Raw genomic sequence first — 16711 nt, forward strand, 5'->3', positions numbered from 1 at the left:
CCTTAATGGAGCAGTCCTTTGATGTAAAATAGGCAGAAGAGTGGATAAAGGAATGGAGACGTAACCGGAACTCTTCAGCCAGAAACGAAAGGGACTGTAAATTCTAAGTAGTTGGGACTGGACCGGAGAGCCACATCATTTTGGGGGTTGCTTTTGAAATGTGCCACCACCTCTTGTCCACACAACCTCTGCCTGCCACCTACCCCACCACTCTCTCAGGTTAATCTCAGGCAAAGTTGTAAAGAAGGCCAAGTTTACTTCCTGGAATCACACTGGTACTAATAACAGCCCACGGTAACCACCTCCCCTAACATGTGCGCACGCGCGCGCGCACACACACACACACACACACACACACACACACAGAGGCACCCATGCAAATACCCTCTAGTGGGTGGTGGTGTTACTTCAGACTGCTCCTGATTCATCTCTCAAGCAAAACGTCACCAGCCTATTCCCTCAGGGCCCTGCTCTCAGATCTGGAGCTGATTAGACTAATTGGGGCTAATGTGATAATGGGCAGTAATGACATTTACTGTTTTTATCAGACATTTGAATTTTAACAGGGCCCTTGGGAAATGCACAGGTTGACAATAGGGGACAGTGGCAAGTTTGGTGAAGGCTAGGAGGCCAAGGGGCTTTTCAGGGCCTGCCTAAATTGCACTCCCCAAACCTTTAAGACCTTCGGGACCCGCCTGAGTTCCATGACCCTCCCCAATCCACCCCTGCTCTCCCACTGAGTTTTTCCCATATTCAAAAACCTCTGCGTTCGTGTTATGTGACCTAGGAACACGGGCAAGAAAGGAATATGACTACCACTCACTTACCATTTCACCTGAGTAGGACAACCGCGTACTTTTTGTTCTATTCCGTCTTTGCCCACGTGCAGACTTTCTTTTTTATACAAGGAACTTCTTGGTTTTGATCACAAAATCTTTGTGTCTTTGCCAAAACTCAATTTCCCTTTTCTTTCCCACAAAGGGGTGTTCTGATGAGTTGAAGAAATTTGCTTGGACGCTTAGCTCATGCCAGGTCAGTGTCCAGGAAGGCTCAGGAGAGAAAGTTAATGGTTAGGGGATGGTATTTTTCCTTGCCAGGGGCCATCACTCACTTACACAGTGGAAGTACATTTGTGACCCAGTGAAGCAGGCCCTTGGCCCAGGGAGACAGGGCCGCAAGGACACTTGAAATCCATAGCTCCTCTCCGGGGTTCCACTTTTTCTTGTCCAAATTGCTCTCTTTTATTTCCAGTTTCAGCATCTTGGTCTTTTTCTCTCTAGCTCCTAGGGAGACATCCAGGGAGCATCAATAATATAGTAAAAAAAGACCATGTAAGTATCAAGAAAGAATAAGAACCTGGATAATCCACCAACTGGATAGTCAGCTCTTGCATTGTTGAGAGTTGACTGTTCCACCTGAACAACTCAGATTCAACCCTCTCTCTCAGGACTCTCCCTTCAAACTTCCCAAAGCTCTTATCTGGGGCCAGGGGAGAGATTTGTTTTTCAAAGTCCATGGAAATTGCCAAGGGTCACTGTCAAAGAGACAATCATGGCACCTGGAGAGAGCTGCTTCAGAACCTGGTACCTGCACAGCCAGGGCACTGATCTTGATGCCAAAGGAGAGTGGACTAAATACAGATTAGTACACAAGACAGGTGTTTAAGGGCCCCCCCCCCATCATTTCCTCCAGATTTGAACTTCTGCTTAGTTTGCTTTTACGTGCACCCTTCCTGATGGTGTTCTGGGGGAGCCAGCACGGTGCTTTTCACCTGAAACAGCCTCTAAGCTGAAAAGAACAGTCACCACCAAATCAATTCCTCATCCATTAACAGGTTGTCTCTCTGTTCTTGAGACACAGGCATAACCTGGTTAGACCTGTTTTGTTTGAACACTAACGTGTGAGTTGGCCAAATGCAAATGAGCTAATGTTTGTAATCCTTTATTTTATTTTTTTCAAGAGCCCGGCGGCCAATCAGCAGAGGGGGAAGTGACTTAGGGAATTCCCGGTTGGTGGCTTATTGCTTAACATCCTACAAAATGATTTAAAATTATTGTCATATGCATTTATCTCCACTCTGATGAGGGCTCAGACGTGATATCACCCCTGGTTCCCTATCCCTGTAGGAGCTGGTGTGAGTGCTACATGCTGCCTCCCCTCCATTAGCCACAGCTATTGGATTTCCCACCCAGAATCGTTAGGTAAATGAGGTAAGTCTTTATTTTTAAACCTTCTTTTGAATCTGGAGTTCAAACACCTGAGTGGAAAGAGAAGCCTGCCTTGAAGCAGACAGATGAAAATAAAACAGACTCCCGGAGGCAGCTGGCAGGAAGTGAAGCTCGCCTCACCTGCGCTCACCTCACTGGGTCTTATTAGAATTTTATTTTGGAAGGCAGCCGGGCTTCTTTGGATATTATCTGTGAACTGGCTGCATTGAGTTCGGACTTCCAATCACTGTGGATTTAAAAGCCCCTTGGGTTCCCTCTGCGTGACAAAGCCATTTCCCTGGGCTGAGTTCTGAAGCAAAAAGGAAGCTAGGGACAGGTGACCCTGATATAGCTCAATGAAAAGCTGGTTGGTTAAATAGCTGTTGGGGCTCGGAGAACGCATCCTCACTTTCGAGAGAGGTCTTCTGTCGGTAATTTTTCTGACTCATTGGTTGTAGGGGAAGGCAGATTGGTCTGTAATACGTTCTGTTGTTGGAAAATGGCTGGGAACGGGCAATGGCGCACGCATCCACACTGGAGAAAGTGGTCGGGCGGTCCAGGTAGGCAAGGGCACTGGGGAGAAATGTACACCTAAAAATGGCTCTGTACAGAAAAAAAAAAAAAAATTGGCAAAGAGTTTTGCCATATTGCAAGGGGACAGATTAACCCTTTGTTTGTGCCATAATGGGCTACTGAGACCAGACAGGCAGTTGAGTCAGCAGCACCAAATGCCTTCCAAAACAGGGACTCTTTTAATATTGTTTGGACACCATGGAGAAGTGTTGGCCTCAGTGTGGATGGAACTGGGAACAATGGGGAATTAATCTTGTTGGTACATGACAACATGGTGTTGGGAAGTAACATTTTCACCATCTGTCTTTGAGTGGATTTAGTATATTCCCAGTGTAAGTGTAAGTAAGTGACTGGATTGAGAACTTTCCGATGGAAGGTCTAATTCAGGAAATGGTTCTGTAGGCGTGGGTGTGAGGATGTGTTCAGATAGAGCCTTTCTGTGTGTAAAGGGGTAGCCGGGGATCACGAGTGGTCATGCGCTAATTCCACGAGGTCGAGGGAAGTGCTAATTTCCAATAGGAAAGACGAAGTCATTAGGAAACGTTTCATGGGCTAGAGACCCTACCAGAAAAAGGCTCTTAAAAAATTTCAAGAATAATTTTAATAACTGCATTTGGAGTTGCGGAAGGCTTCTTCGCTTGTCCTCTTTATGAGATCTCGAATTCCGAGGCTGTGAAATAATTCATCCATTCCATGTTCTTATAACACAAAGTTGTGTAGGGTCACATCTTTTCTACACCAACTGCTAATGGCTGATGTGGACAGCTTTTACAAACAATGGGAACATGAAATGAGGGTCTTTTGGAAGTCTGTGATCACATTTGAAAAAAAATTACAAATATAATGGAGACAATCCTTCTGCATGTTTCCGAAGTATTTTGCGGAGGCATTTTAAAAGAAGGTAACTTGGAGGGAGTAACTCTGCTGGGAGTTCTCTCGCGTTGTTGTTCAAGATGGCAGTGTTAGCCAGGCCCTTTCTAGGGTGACCGTGGGCAGGGCAATGAATTTGATACAGGCCTCATATGTATGGAAGATCTAAAATTCAATTATATTTGTTCTTTTGTGTTAAAAAGCATCTATTTGTTAAATTCAAACAATGTTGTTTTCATTATTTTTTTCCATTTTTTAATATATCGTGAGCTCCCCAAATGGAAACGTCTGGGGCCTTTCTGAACCTCTGAAAAGTCCTACACTCACACTTATAGTTCTGTGTTTATGCCCCCGTCAATTTACCCATATCCTCTTTCAATATCTTTTTGACCCCTTGAGAGGCTGAGATAATGCATCCAATCAACTCATTGGAAACTGGAAGGAACTCATATCAGGTCCTAGGTCCAAACGTGAGTGCTCTGGGCCAAAGTTCATTTTCAGGAAGGACAATTTAGCTCTCTGCAATCTTGCAATATTTTATTTCCTCCTCGTCCTTCCCCGATCCCCTAAATTAGGGAATTTTAGCACTGGGCTGTGTTTTTCAGACCCCCTCGCTCTTCTGAAAGCCCAGTGTAAGAACCTTGCCTGATGTGAAACAGCAAGCATAGACAGAGAGGTTTATACAAATCAGTAAAAAGCCAGTCTGTTCCCCTTTCTCCAGACGGAGGCATCCCCACACCCTTTCTAACAGATGTGATTTTCAAAGACCTGAGGGGGGGTGGGGTGGATACCAAGAATGCCACGGCAGAACCTGCCAGCACACTTGAGAAGCAGTGCCACAATTTTAAGGGACCAAATACAAACTTGGAACCTGATTTTCAGTGACACCTTTTTGCTGCTGTTTCAGCCTGTTTCTTTTGTTGACAGCTCTTTCTGGTAAAACTGAAGCGACAGTCATTTCTGTTGTGGGTGGGGCCCTGGTGGGGAGGCATTGACTCCACTTCAGGCTCTATGTTTAGAGACCACGAGTTCTCACCCTGGCTTTGTTCCTGAGTAACCGATGAAGTGCGGTGGCTTTCGGCTTGGGTAAACTGAGTCCGTGGTGGGGGGGATTGTCATCTGAAGACAGAGGCAGGAAGGCAGCCATATCTTGCCAGTATTCTCTTAAATCTGTTGCTGAATAACTGAGGAGATGAGGAAAATACTAAATTTTTCTTAATGTTTTCTTATCTAATTAAAAAAAAATTTTTTTTTAATGTTTATTTATTTTTTGAGACAGAGAGAGACAGAGCATGAGCAGGGGAGGGGCAGAGAGAGAGGGAGACACAGAACCTGAAGCAGGGTCCAGGCTCTGAGCTGTCAGCACAGAGCCCGAAGCGGGGCTCAAACTCACAAACTGTGAGATCATGACCTGAGCCGAAGTCGGACGCTTAACCGACTGAGCCACCCAGGCGCCCCTCTAATTTTTAATAGTATGATTTTAAATTATATGATCTGTTTTAAGGTGCAGGCTCTTGCTAGAAATAGGTGACTATTCTGTTTGTTTCAATTGAACAGGGTTTTAAAGGGCCAGACTCTTAGGTTATGCAGGAAACAGTGCAGTGGGGAGAATGGCTCCCGCAGCAGCTAATATTAGGATGAGAGGTATGTTCAGGCCAAATGGCATTGATGTCAGGAAGCCGAGATGTGCTGGAATAGAAATGTCCACAGATCCCTCAGAGTTATTTGACAAAAAGTTTATTGGACTTCGGCGGGGGCGGGGGGGGGGGGGCGCGGATAGGATATTTCTTTAAGAATCTTCCCTGAAGAATTTCAGACTTACGCTTTTGAATGATTGGGGCACAGTGTGTACAAGGCAGTATACAGGACTGGAAGTCAGGAGATCTGGTTGTCCAGTCCTGGCAAAGCTGTGTGCCCAGACCAGCACGCTCCAGCTTTCTGGGCTTCCATTTCCTCATTCAAACAAAGGAGTTTGAACCCGATTATCTTTAAGATGCATTTCCACCCTCAGATTCTGATGACCGGGAGAAAGCAGGTAAGCCTAGTGGTCAGCTGGTTTAGCTTGAGTGGCAGCAGCTGAGAAGGGGTGGGAGCTGCCCTCCTAAGGATGAGATGGGAAAGGAAGGCAGTAGGAGCCCTTCAATGGCTTCCTTAAGGTCTTCAGAACTTTGGCTGAGGGATATACCTGGTGGAGGTATTAAGATCGGATTCCTGGAGTCTTTATGAAGGGTGTTAGTATCTGTTCCCGTGGCAACGTCCCGTCTTTATCGATTTGCCTCATGTGTCCAAAGTTGGTGGGGGTATGGAAGTGGATGAAAACCAGGTGTTTTGTGGCAGCCAGTGGACACAAGCAGGGACTCTAATGATATCTTCTGTAAAACACCAAAGTGGCCCGCTGAAAGGCGAACATTCAGGCACCCGTGGAGTCTACTCCATTTGTGTGGTGCTGATCAGCTTGCTTGACTGATTGCCCATGGATGATTGGGTAGATTGGATGGATATGGACTCACTTGTTCTAGAGGAAGACCCAAGAGGTAATCAGAAGGGGAGTGTGGCTGGCCCAGCCCCCGGGCAGCCAACCTGGAGACTTGGTGCTCTCAGAGGGCCTCAGCACGACTCTGGAGCAGCCGGAGCTTACAACAGGGTCAAGCGGAGTGGCCCATTTAAAGAGGCTCCAGGGGGGGCGCCTGGGTGGCGCAGTCGGTTAAGCGTCCGACTTCAGCCAGGTCACGATCTCGCGGTCCGTGAGTTCGAGCCCCGCGTCAGGCTCTGGGCTGATGGCTCCGAGCCTGGAGCCTGTTTCCGATTCTGTGTCTCCCTCTCTCTCTGCCCCTCCCCCGTTCATGCTCTGTCTCTCTCTGTCCAAAAATAAATAAAAAACGTTGAAAAAAAAAAAATTTAAAGAGGCTCCAGGGGTTCTAATTGGCCTTGTTTTAAAAGAGACACCCTGTAAAATACCCCTTTGAAAATTGATTTCACTAGCACCTAACCACACTCTGTCTTTGGTTTGTTTTATGGGCTGGGCCCCCTGTTCTGGTTCATCGGATTCACATTACCTCTTCTCTTCCGATCTTCCCACACACCCTTGTCCTTAGAGCCTCCTTCTCTGTCCTTCTCAGAAGCATCTTCAACACTATTAAGAGTATCTGCCTATTTATTTAAAATATGGCCAGCATGGGGGCATTTGAACGTGTTTTCTGAGGAAAACGAAGCCAAAAATAAAAAGAGAATGAAGTGCCTTCTATAATATTTGGATTATTACGCTTAATAGACCACCTGATTAAGCCCATTATTTTAACATAGCTACGTATTTTTACTTTTGTATGGCCTTGTCTCGATGCACTTTTTTTTTGAAGTTGATGTGATTGTGGTGACCTTAAAATTGCATCTTTTGTCCCTTCCACCTCACTGTATGTCATGGACACAAAATGAACAATCTTGGGGGCTGGGCCCTTATTGGCCCAACCGTGATATGAGAAATTTCCATCACCCTGCCAGCCCTTTCTCAGCTTGATACAAATTTCTTCTAACAGTGTATTGGCTTTTTCTTGGAATACGAAGGGGGTCTTCCATTTTTTGTGTATGACAATGGAGCTTGGAGAATATGACTGTCTTGTGGAGATTATTTTGGGATCCCTCTTAGGAACCTTTCAAAACAAACCTCCCTCAATAGGGCAAATGATATATTTTGGTGGACATGGTAAGTGAGATCTGGAAGGTGAAGGCTATTTTCGGCACTGTCTTCATGGTGACTACTCACAAGACTTGTTTTGTCTTTGAAAGGGGCTTTAGATTTGGCCCCAAGTCCAGCCTCTGTCTCAGTTGTGTCCACTTAGAAACTCAGACAGCACTTAGCTCATCTTTCACCCAACTTAACTCCACCAGCCAGAAGGCTGTGGGTTGAGGAACACTGATGAAGAGTAGACTTTGACCACTTGTGTATCAGAATGGGCAGGAGGCTGTGAGTTTTTCGTTGCCTGGAAGCAGCTGGAATGTGGCACAGAGAACACCAGGTGTAGAGTCAGAGTACCTGGGTTCAAATGTAACCCTGCCACTGAGTAGCTGAGTGACTCTGGGTGAATTATGCAAGCTCTAGACTCTAAGTTTCCTTTCTGGAAAATGAGGTTAATAACATCTGCACATGGCTATTGTGAGGATTAAATTAGAGCCGCCACCACCCCCCCTCCAATCTAAAAACACCTGGACAAATGCTTGTAAGTAAATAATTAGTAATTTGTGGAATGGAAATTGAGGCTAAGTCCTCAATAGGGGTGTTCTCAAAGACTCTTGACTGGGTGAGAGTGGATGGATAATTCCGGGATTTTGTTTTCAAAGTGATCAACATTGGTTTTGCACTTAGCCCATGAAAATAAATGCCATAAGGTTTTCACTGGAGAAGGCAGGCAGCAGGGACATGGAATGAACCATGTTAATGGGGGGCTTCCAGATGGAGCTTGTCCTAAGCTGGCTGCACGCCACCGTCTATGGGAGTTCCAAGCAAGGCTTGGTGCGGGCACACAGCATGTTCCTATCCATGTGTCTTGATACCTGCCATAGAAGGGGCCTCCAGAAGAAGCTGATCCCCCACAAGGCAGTTCACTTGACTAGCTGCAACCTCATAGACCATTGCCCACCCTTAAAATTCTTGATATTACCTCCAGATGTGTACTAACCGCCACCCTGGGTGTTCTGGAGGCTTTGAAAACAATTGCCAAGATACCATTGCCAGACCCAACAGGGGTCTGCCTCTTGGTAAATTGTTCAGATGACACTTGTAGTCATGTGGAAACGGTATCTAGAGGCTATTTGAGTTGAACAAGAAGTGTTTGCTGTTAATAAAACAGCAAGACTCTAACCTGGGATCCAAGAGGCTCCTGGTGTACATGGAGAAAATACAGGTAGTTTGTCAACCTGGATGTGGAAAAAAAAATGATATTTTTGTTTTTAATCATCTAACTAAAATCTGACCTTTTCTTTCAATGTAAATGTAGGCAAAATTCTACAGTAGTGTTAGCTGTAATTGACTATCACAAGATAAATTACAGACATTTTTATATACATTACACCTGTTGCAGATACCTCAAAATATCGATGTTCATCATGATTTTGATGCCGTGGAGGTTGTTTGACCTGCACTAGATATTCTTATTTAATGTGTTAAGAAGCATATATATTATTATTATACCACACTAATTGTAAAAGTATTTAAAAAGTCGATCATTGTATTTCAATATAAGCTTCCTTTCTAATCTTGCTATTTTAGTTTGTCATTTAAAAGCATTATTTTGAGGAGGGGTCCGTAGGTCAATACCAGACTGAAAAATGGGTCTATGTATATAAGTAAAAGGCTAGGAACCCTTAATTTAGATCATTCTCTTGCACAGGGCCAGTGAAATGATTTCTGAATGACTTCAGCTAATAGATGGTCTCTGTAAAAACAGGGGTATATGTTCTTCCCACTCTTTGCTTTTGCCTATGGGTACCTTTGGAGTTGTGGAGGGGCCTCGGCATAATGAAAATAATGATTAATCATAATTAATAATAATAATAGTAATAGTAATAACAGCTAACATTTATTGGGTGCCTGCCATAAGCTAGGTGTTATTAAGGCATGTTCAATGTCATATTTTACTTAATACTACCAAACGCTCCAGGAGATCATTCCTGGGGCAATGACAAAAGATTTCCCTCTTCTCCCCATGTTGATTGAGTATTGATGCAGGTGAAGACAGGGGATGGGACTAACCCCCGGACAGGGCCAATGTCCTCAGTATACAACCTGTGCAGTAACGCAGGGCTCCACATTTAGAAAGGCTCTGTGCTTGGTTTCATGCTCTGAAATTCACACAGTTTGAACAAGGGGCTCTGCATTTTCCTTTTGCTCCAAGCCCTGCGAATTATGTAGCTTGGTCCATCTCTGGATGTGACGATGTTGTAATGTGTGACAACTCCTGATACCCGGAAGCTGGGACTCTACTGTGGAGATCCCCCTGTTCCTCCTTACTCATCTAGCTGACCTTTGGTGGAAAGCTGAGGCCTGTCACAGAGAGAGGCTGTAGTTTCTGAGTTGGTGAGTTTTATGATTTTTTTCTTTTTTCTTTTTTTTTTTTTTTTTGAACATCAAAGATTTCTTTCCTCTGAAGCAACTGGAGGAATGTCTGAGTAACAGGCTGGAAGGCACCTGGTTCCCTACCTTTCTGGTAGGGAGCTGCCTAGGTTTGCTGATGAGTTGTCTTCATTTTTTTATTTTCCAAAGTGTGCTCTGCAAGGGAAAATGAGCCCCGGTGTGCCGAGAGCCTGTCATTCTTGTAGGAAGGTGCTATGAATGAACTTGGCTTTCTTGCCCACTGTCATTTAATGGTTATCTGTGGGAAAAGAAAGCCCTACTTCTAAAAAGGAGATCCCCTAGTCTGTGAGGAAATTCAAATAGCATTTGCTTCTCAAGTTCAAAGATGATCATGGAATAAGCTTTATGAGGTTCTGTCTGCATTTTACAGCTCTGTTTTTACAAACTGTTCCAGGATCATGGACCTGGTGGAAGATGGGGGATCTTTCCTAGATTCGTTTGTCAGAGTGATGGGATTCAGGCTCTAAATGACACATCCATGTCCTTTCTTTCATTGGTGCGATGTCTACAACACAGCAGGTCTGTCATCAGGACCTATGTGTGACAGCTCAGGCATAAGGTGCTCTTCCAAAGGAGCCATAATTTCCCCTTAATTTTTCAACAGTGTTTTTTTCCTTGTTGTTATGACCGCTCTTTTATCATGGCTAATAAGTCTGAGGTGGCTTCGAGCAGCCAAGCCCAACCCCTGAGTCAATGCGGGGCTTTCAATGGGAAGCCAGACTAAAGTTTGACAGATGGGTTTGAGGGGCCATGTGCTGCTGTGTCTGTAGTATCTGGGCTGATGGACACCAAAGGCACGTTTCGTAGTATGCCACCAGGCTGATTGGTGTGCCTCCTATCCACATTTAGGGGAAAAATTATGGGAGCTGTCCTTAAAGAATCTCAATTTCCAAAATAAAAGCGTGAGGTCCTAAAAGACACCCTCTTCCGCTTCAGAAATACAAAGGATCCGTTTTCAAAGTTACAGAGAATTCTGTTGCATTTCCTGTCATTCCCAGAACCCTGCTCCCGGCCCCGTACATTTATTGAAATATATCCAGTCCCCCATTTACTAGCTCTGTGTCCCCGGGCAAGTTGCCTACCCTCTTGTGCCTCCTCAGCTGTAAAATGGGGATAATTATTAGTACCAACGTCCGGGGTTATGGCAAGGATTGAACGAGATCATTTAAAGTCTAGCTCAACTCCTAGCACGTCAGGACTGCTCGATAAATAGAAACTATCGTTGCGGGGCGCCTGGGTGGCGCAGTCGGTTAAGCGTCCGACTTCAGCCAGGTCACGATCTCACGGTCTGTGAGTTCGAGCCCCGCGTCAGGCTCTGGGCTGATGGCTCAGAGCCTGGAGCCTGTTTCCGATTCTGTGTCTCCCTCTCTCTCTGTCCCTCCCCCGTTCATGCTCTGTCTCTCTCTGTCCCAAAAAATAAAATAAAAAAAAAAAAAAAAAAAAAGAAACTATCGTTGCTATCATAGTTTTGGCTGTTGTTTTGTCATTAGTCTGAGAGATTCCATTTAGTGGCTATCGATCTTCCTTTGGCTGCAGCATCTTGGTTTTTTCCTGGAAAGAAACTCAAATCTTGACACGGTCAAATCCATTGTTCCAGTACATCCCAACCCCTCCCTGGCTCCAATCCCCACCTCTTACCTCTCTCCACCCTTCCCGCATTCCTGCACAGTCGGTCTTCTTTTTTTTTTTTTCTTTTCTTTCTTTTTTTTTTTTTTTTTTTCAGTCAACTGAGGGTGTTGTTAAATCTTTTATTTTTCTGGCTGCCCAGTTTGGTTCGGAGGCACTCCACTCCCGCCCTGCTCATGACAAGAATGCTGGGGAATGCTCAGCCAGCCATGTCCCTCCCCTGTCAGAACACCCAGTTCTTAACGCTCCCTGAGAAGCGGCATTTCTGAGGCCCCACCTGCTGCCGTGACTCCCCCATTGAGCCGGTGGTCTGGTGATGATGAAGACTGAATGGCTGAGAGAAAGCCAGGGGTAGGTGGTAATCGAGGGGAACATCACACATTGCCCACGTCCTGTGCTTGCTTCTCAAGGCTTCGAAAGAGACACTGAGAGGCTTTCTCTGATTGTGTACGTTGAAGGCTGGGTAGTGATGCCATTGCTTAATTAGTGTTGTTGTGATCTACGTTTGAGTGATTTGTTTAGCTCTTTGTGGCCCTTTTGGGCTTGAGCTCATCATGTGATATTGACAGAGTGATGAGAAATGGGAGTGCAATCATGTTTGAATTAATGCGGAAATCACATCCTCAACGTCTCGGGTCCTTTCCACATTGGACGTGGGACCTCAAGTCACTTGGCAGGACATGAGTGAGTCTACACAGCCCACCTTCGAGGTAGGTATGGATAGCCTCGTTTCCCTGATGGAAAAACTATGGTCCAGGGACCAGAGGTTTTCACATTCTGCTTATTGCCCAGGGCCAGACCGAGGAAATCTGTGGGAGAGGCTGGACTGAGACTCGACACGCTGAGTCTCGGCTTTAGGAGGTAACCTGGAGACCACACCTCCTCCCTGAGCCGTGTTGACTTTCGGAAGTCAACCATTGGGAAGAGCGGGGTTTGGGTTTTGATCGTATCCTGGCAGCCCCTTCTCTGCCCCTCTTAATCTGATTCATGATCTTAACCTGGGCTGACTGGAGGCAGGCCGTGTCATTCTGCAGATCTTGGACACCCCTCAGTGCCTTCGCAGAGCCAGCCGATGAAACAAAAAGACTGGAAGCCAGTCTTCTGGCTTCGTGGCCCTGCCAGCTCTGGCCAGTCTATTCGATACCTCCTTTTCTTCTGAGGGAGTGGGAAGGGAGCATCCAAACTGAAAGCACAGGTTTTTCTTTGGTTTTTATAGGAAAAACAAATTGGCATGAATGCTCAGTCAAACCAGCTCAGGCTGTTCGGGCAGATGCCTTTCTTTGCCTTTTTCTGTTTATTTTCCAACAAATCAATGCTTAACTGCGTTGTTATTGGAGCAGAGCAACAGGTGCAAAAAAATAACTCTGCTGCCAACTCAAATGAAAAGGTAGGGCTTATACCCTCTGGGAGGTATTCAGAAGATAACAGAAGACCCTGCCAGCAACTGAATTAACAGCTCTGTTTACGGTGGGTTTTATGTTAACAGCTTGCTCCTAACCCTCCCACACAGAAACGTGCCATTGTCTTGGGGACGGACAATCAATCAGCCAGCCAGACAACTGACTACCTTATTCTCTCCTGAGTGGAGATCGGTTTTGGCCGAGGCTGCTTTGTGACAGTCGGGGGCATTATCCTGTCTGCCAGTTCGATATCTTAGTACGGGTTTCCTGTGAAGGCAAGGGCATGGGGTTGCCAGAGAGAATCCGTCCTGCTTTTAAATGTAGTCACGGTTCTTTCCAAGGTTGGTTGTTTCCAAATGCCAGCAGGCTGCCTGGCTCCCTCTGCTCTGGCTTCACTCTCTCCCCAACAGGAGGTGGGGAATGAGCTCAGACGACTTTGGAAAGAGCTACCGTTGTTTCGGAAGTGGTGTCTTTGCTGAATAGTCCATCAGGGGAGGGCAGCGTCTATGTTCTGTTCATTTTTGTGTCCCCAGCACCTAGCAGAGTGCCCAGCATCTAGTAGACATTCCATAAATGTATATTAACTGAAGGGGATGAGTAAATATGTATATTAGCAAGACAAGCATTTCTTGATGACCATTTCTTGCCACTGAAGGCTAAGACAGCAATTTTCTTGGGTATGAAGCCTCAAATCTAGGGTGGTTGAGTAATCTTTTGAAAGCCTAAGATGGGGAGTGGGTTGGGTAAGCTAGCCATGAGATTTTGTGATGGAAGCGATCGTCATCTAAATCCTCTGCAAAGGCTATGTTCTGAGGCAAGGTTTGTTGGTTCAGGTCTTCAAAGACTCATAGTTGTGAATAGCTGAGCACTGTTGAATTTAACAATTCAGTAGGACTGAGCATTAGGGCCTGCTTTATTTCAAGTTAGCAAATAATGTGATAGGCTCTCCACAGATGCCTTGGAGCTTGAGTTCTCTGGACTGCAGGTGTCATCTCTGATTTTGAGAGGATTTCCACTCCGAGGTGTTCCCTTCAAGGATAATATCTCCTGGAGTTAGCTATCTTGTTGTGAAAATTTGAGGGGAGATAAGTAGGTGAGTCTATGACCAGAAGTTCTAAACCGCATTATTGCTTAAAGATTGATGAAGGGAGCTTCTTAAAAATGAAGATTCTGATTCAGAGGTTTGGGGTGGGACCCAAGAAAACTTTAAGTTTAAGCCCTCCTTAGTTGATGATGATACGGGTGGTCTATAGACCAAACTTTGAGGGACACCTGTGTGACCTCTTCAGCCTGGTTGGAAAATAAGCATCCTAGGAGTAGCCCTGGATGCTCTAGTCTCCACACCTGGGTCTTTCCAAAGACCTGTAGACACCTGTGGTTGTAATAGGAAGTGAGGCCTGTTTTTCTTCTGCTATACAGTTTCCTCTCTATTTTATGATTATTTGGTTTTAGACTGGAGAAAGGGGATTAGCAGGGAGACAGATACTGATGTTCAGGGTGTGGGGAAAATGGTGAATTCTTTACTGCATTGCCAAACAGAGGTCCAGAATGAATGAAGCCTTGTTCCTACTTCAACTGCCGATGGAGGGGGTTGGTGGGGCTCTTCCTGTTATCACCGTAGGGAAACAGGGTACATCCGTGCCAAGTAAGAGGGGAAGAATATAGTCTCTCAGGCTTTCTCTCATGTGTCAGAATAAACTTATGTCTCCTGGTCCTGACTCCACTACAAAGGTTTCTTTAAATTTCAATCTACCATGAGTGTAAGAGAGATTTCTTAAAGATCCATAATATACAGGGATCTGTAGGAGTCAGTGGTCTTTAGAGGGCCTGGGACCCACAAAAATATATGCAAAGCAAGGTGTGAATGTGCATTTTTTGGAGAAGAGAGCCCTAGTTTCCAAAGGCTCTATGACCTTTGAAGATTCAAAGCTTGCCCTATTCTTAGTTTGTCATATCTGAAAGGGATAAAGGCCCTGGAGGTCATATAAAGCAATTTTTTAATCAACTTTGGTGCCTGTCCTCTGTCAGTATCTGCGTCTTGTATGAGTCTGGCACCAAGAATGATAAAGATCAGCATGATATGTATATTTCCAAATGGCTTACAGTCAGTAAAGTGTATCTATAATGGATCAACACTTGGCTTCCCAACACTGCATCATCACTCATGAAAACGCTTGAAAGCACAGGAATAATGCTTCAGATATTGCCCCTGGGAACGTGAAATGTCTATTTCAAAACACATTATGAGGGTATGAAATTACCTGTGATGTAATCCCAAGAGGATCAAATACATTCCCCAAGCTTGATTCACATTTTGATTCATTTGGAAAACATGAATTATTGCCTGTCTTACATTCAGTTAAATTTCACACGTACATGAATTTTCTTTTCTCCTCTTTGGGAGTAGTTCTTTTGAAATGACAGTCATATTGAAACAGGAAGTCAGGAAGCTGGTGGAATATCCTCAGGGCAAATGCTGTGAATTCACCTGCTGGTAACTTTGATTAAGGACCGAGAATGGTCTGAATATCGCTGTCATCACAAAAGTAATTATTTAAAATGCCTAATTGCTCCTCTGGCTTGAGGAGTAAAAATACCCACGAGGCAGCCAATTCTGTGGCAGTTCGGGGATGATGTGGTTGAATGAATAAAGGAGTTGGGAAGAGGGCAGACCATGACTTTGACTCTTCAGTTCTCTGGGGCTGGGGACAGGGAATGCAGGCCGAGCCCTGCTTCAGATCTATTCTGTGACTCTGATTGTTCCCAGTGTGTTTTCACCCTCACAGCAGGAGCAAACCATGTTTTTTGTACTGAGGTCTCATTCCGAGGAAGAAAATAATTATGGGCTAGTTTATTTCCAAAATATAAAATACAAATTACTTTACTGAGTCATAGAAAGGGTATTTATATTATATGTGTATACATGTTCATATAGATGGCATACATATCCACATATATACATGTACGTGTGCGTATAGATACGTATATATACATAGATCTGTTTTAATGGCTATAGGGTTATCATGGCCCAGTTTTCAGGCTACTAACACATTTCTACCTGAGCATCTTGTAGAAGTGGCAAAATGAAGGCAGCTTTCTATTCTTTCATTCTGAAGGATCTCTCTGATATACTGGCAAGAGAGAAGACAGAGACTCACTGGGGGTCCTGGCATGATTGGATGGACCAGAGAATTTTATAACCTTGGAGAAGCTCAATAAAGGTGTGAGGCCCCAGATGGCACAGGGAGAATGCTGTGACTCTGTATGGAAAGGGGGTAGGGGTGAGGAGGGGTTGAAAGCAACTCTGTCTTCTGGCCAAACACGTGCTTCTCAGCAGAAAGTGGCTAAGTTCCCAGAGATTTATTGCTGGACGGTCCGAGTTTCCATTCTCTTTTGGATCCAATTCTTGCTAAACTGTGTGACCATGAACAAGTTAGCTGACCTCTCTGAGCCTCAGATAGGCCATCTGTTAGGTGACATAATACCTTATAGAGTTATTGTGAGTACTGACTGAGATAACGCATTTAAGACTATCATCATAGAATTGGCACATTTTAAGTGTTCACTAAGCCCTAAGGGCTATAGTATAGTTGTTGTTGTTGTTGTTATTTATTTATTTATTTATTTATTTTACAGTGTTCGGTCCGAGATCTCAGTAGCCACACCATGGATCGAAAGACCTACATCCCTCCAGATGAGCATGCCCAGACCAGACTAGGTCATGTTTGTCTCTGCTAGCAGGTTCTCTCTGTATATTTAAGAAGAGAGAGTGGCACCTGAGCAGCTCAGTCAGTTGAACACCCCACTCTTGATTTCAGCTCAGGTCATGATCTCACGTTTCGTGAGATTGAGCCCCACGTCAGGCTCTGCGCTCAGCATGGAGCCTGGTTAGGATTCTCTCTCTCTCT

The 16711-nt window shown here is 45.0% G+C and overlaps 1 protein-coding gene across 2 annotated transcripts in view; it reads left to right on the forward strand.

The window, feature by feature from the left end:
- Positions 1-2052: 2052 nt before the first annotated feature.
- EHF (ETS homologous factor) overlaps positions 2053-16711 on the forward strand; it is a 41410-nt gene continuing 26751 nt past the window's right edge. The window contains exon 1 of one of the 2 annotated variants that reach the window (XM_058688610.1): positions 2053-2210. The gene's annotated coding sequence lies outside the window, so the exon portion shown is untranslated. The remainder of the gene's footprint in view (positions 2211-16711) is intronic. The other variant, XM_058688609.1, reaches the window with a different exon arrangement.

The sequence above is a fragment of the Neofelis nebulosa genome, chromosome 10 (genome assembly GCF_028018385.1).
Source record: "Neofelis nebulosa isolate mNeoNeb1 chromosome 10, mNeoNeb1.pri, whole genome shotgun sequence".
Classification (NCBI taxonomy): Eukaryota; Metazoa; Chordata; class Mammalia; order Carnivora; family Felidae; genus Neofelis; species Neofelis nebulosa.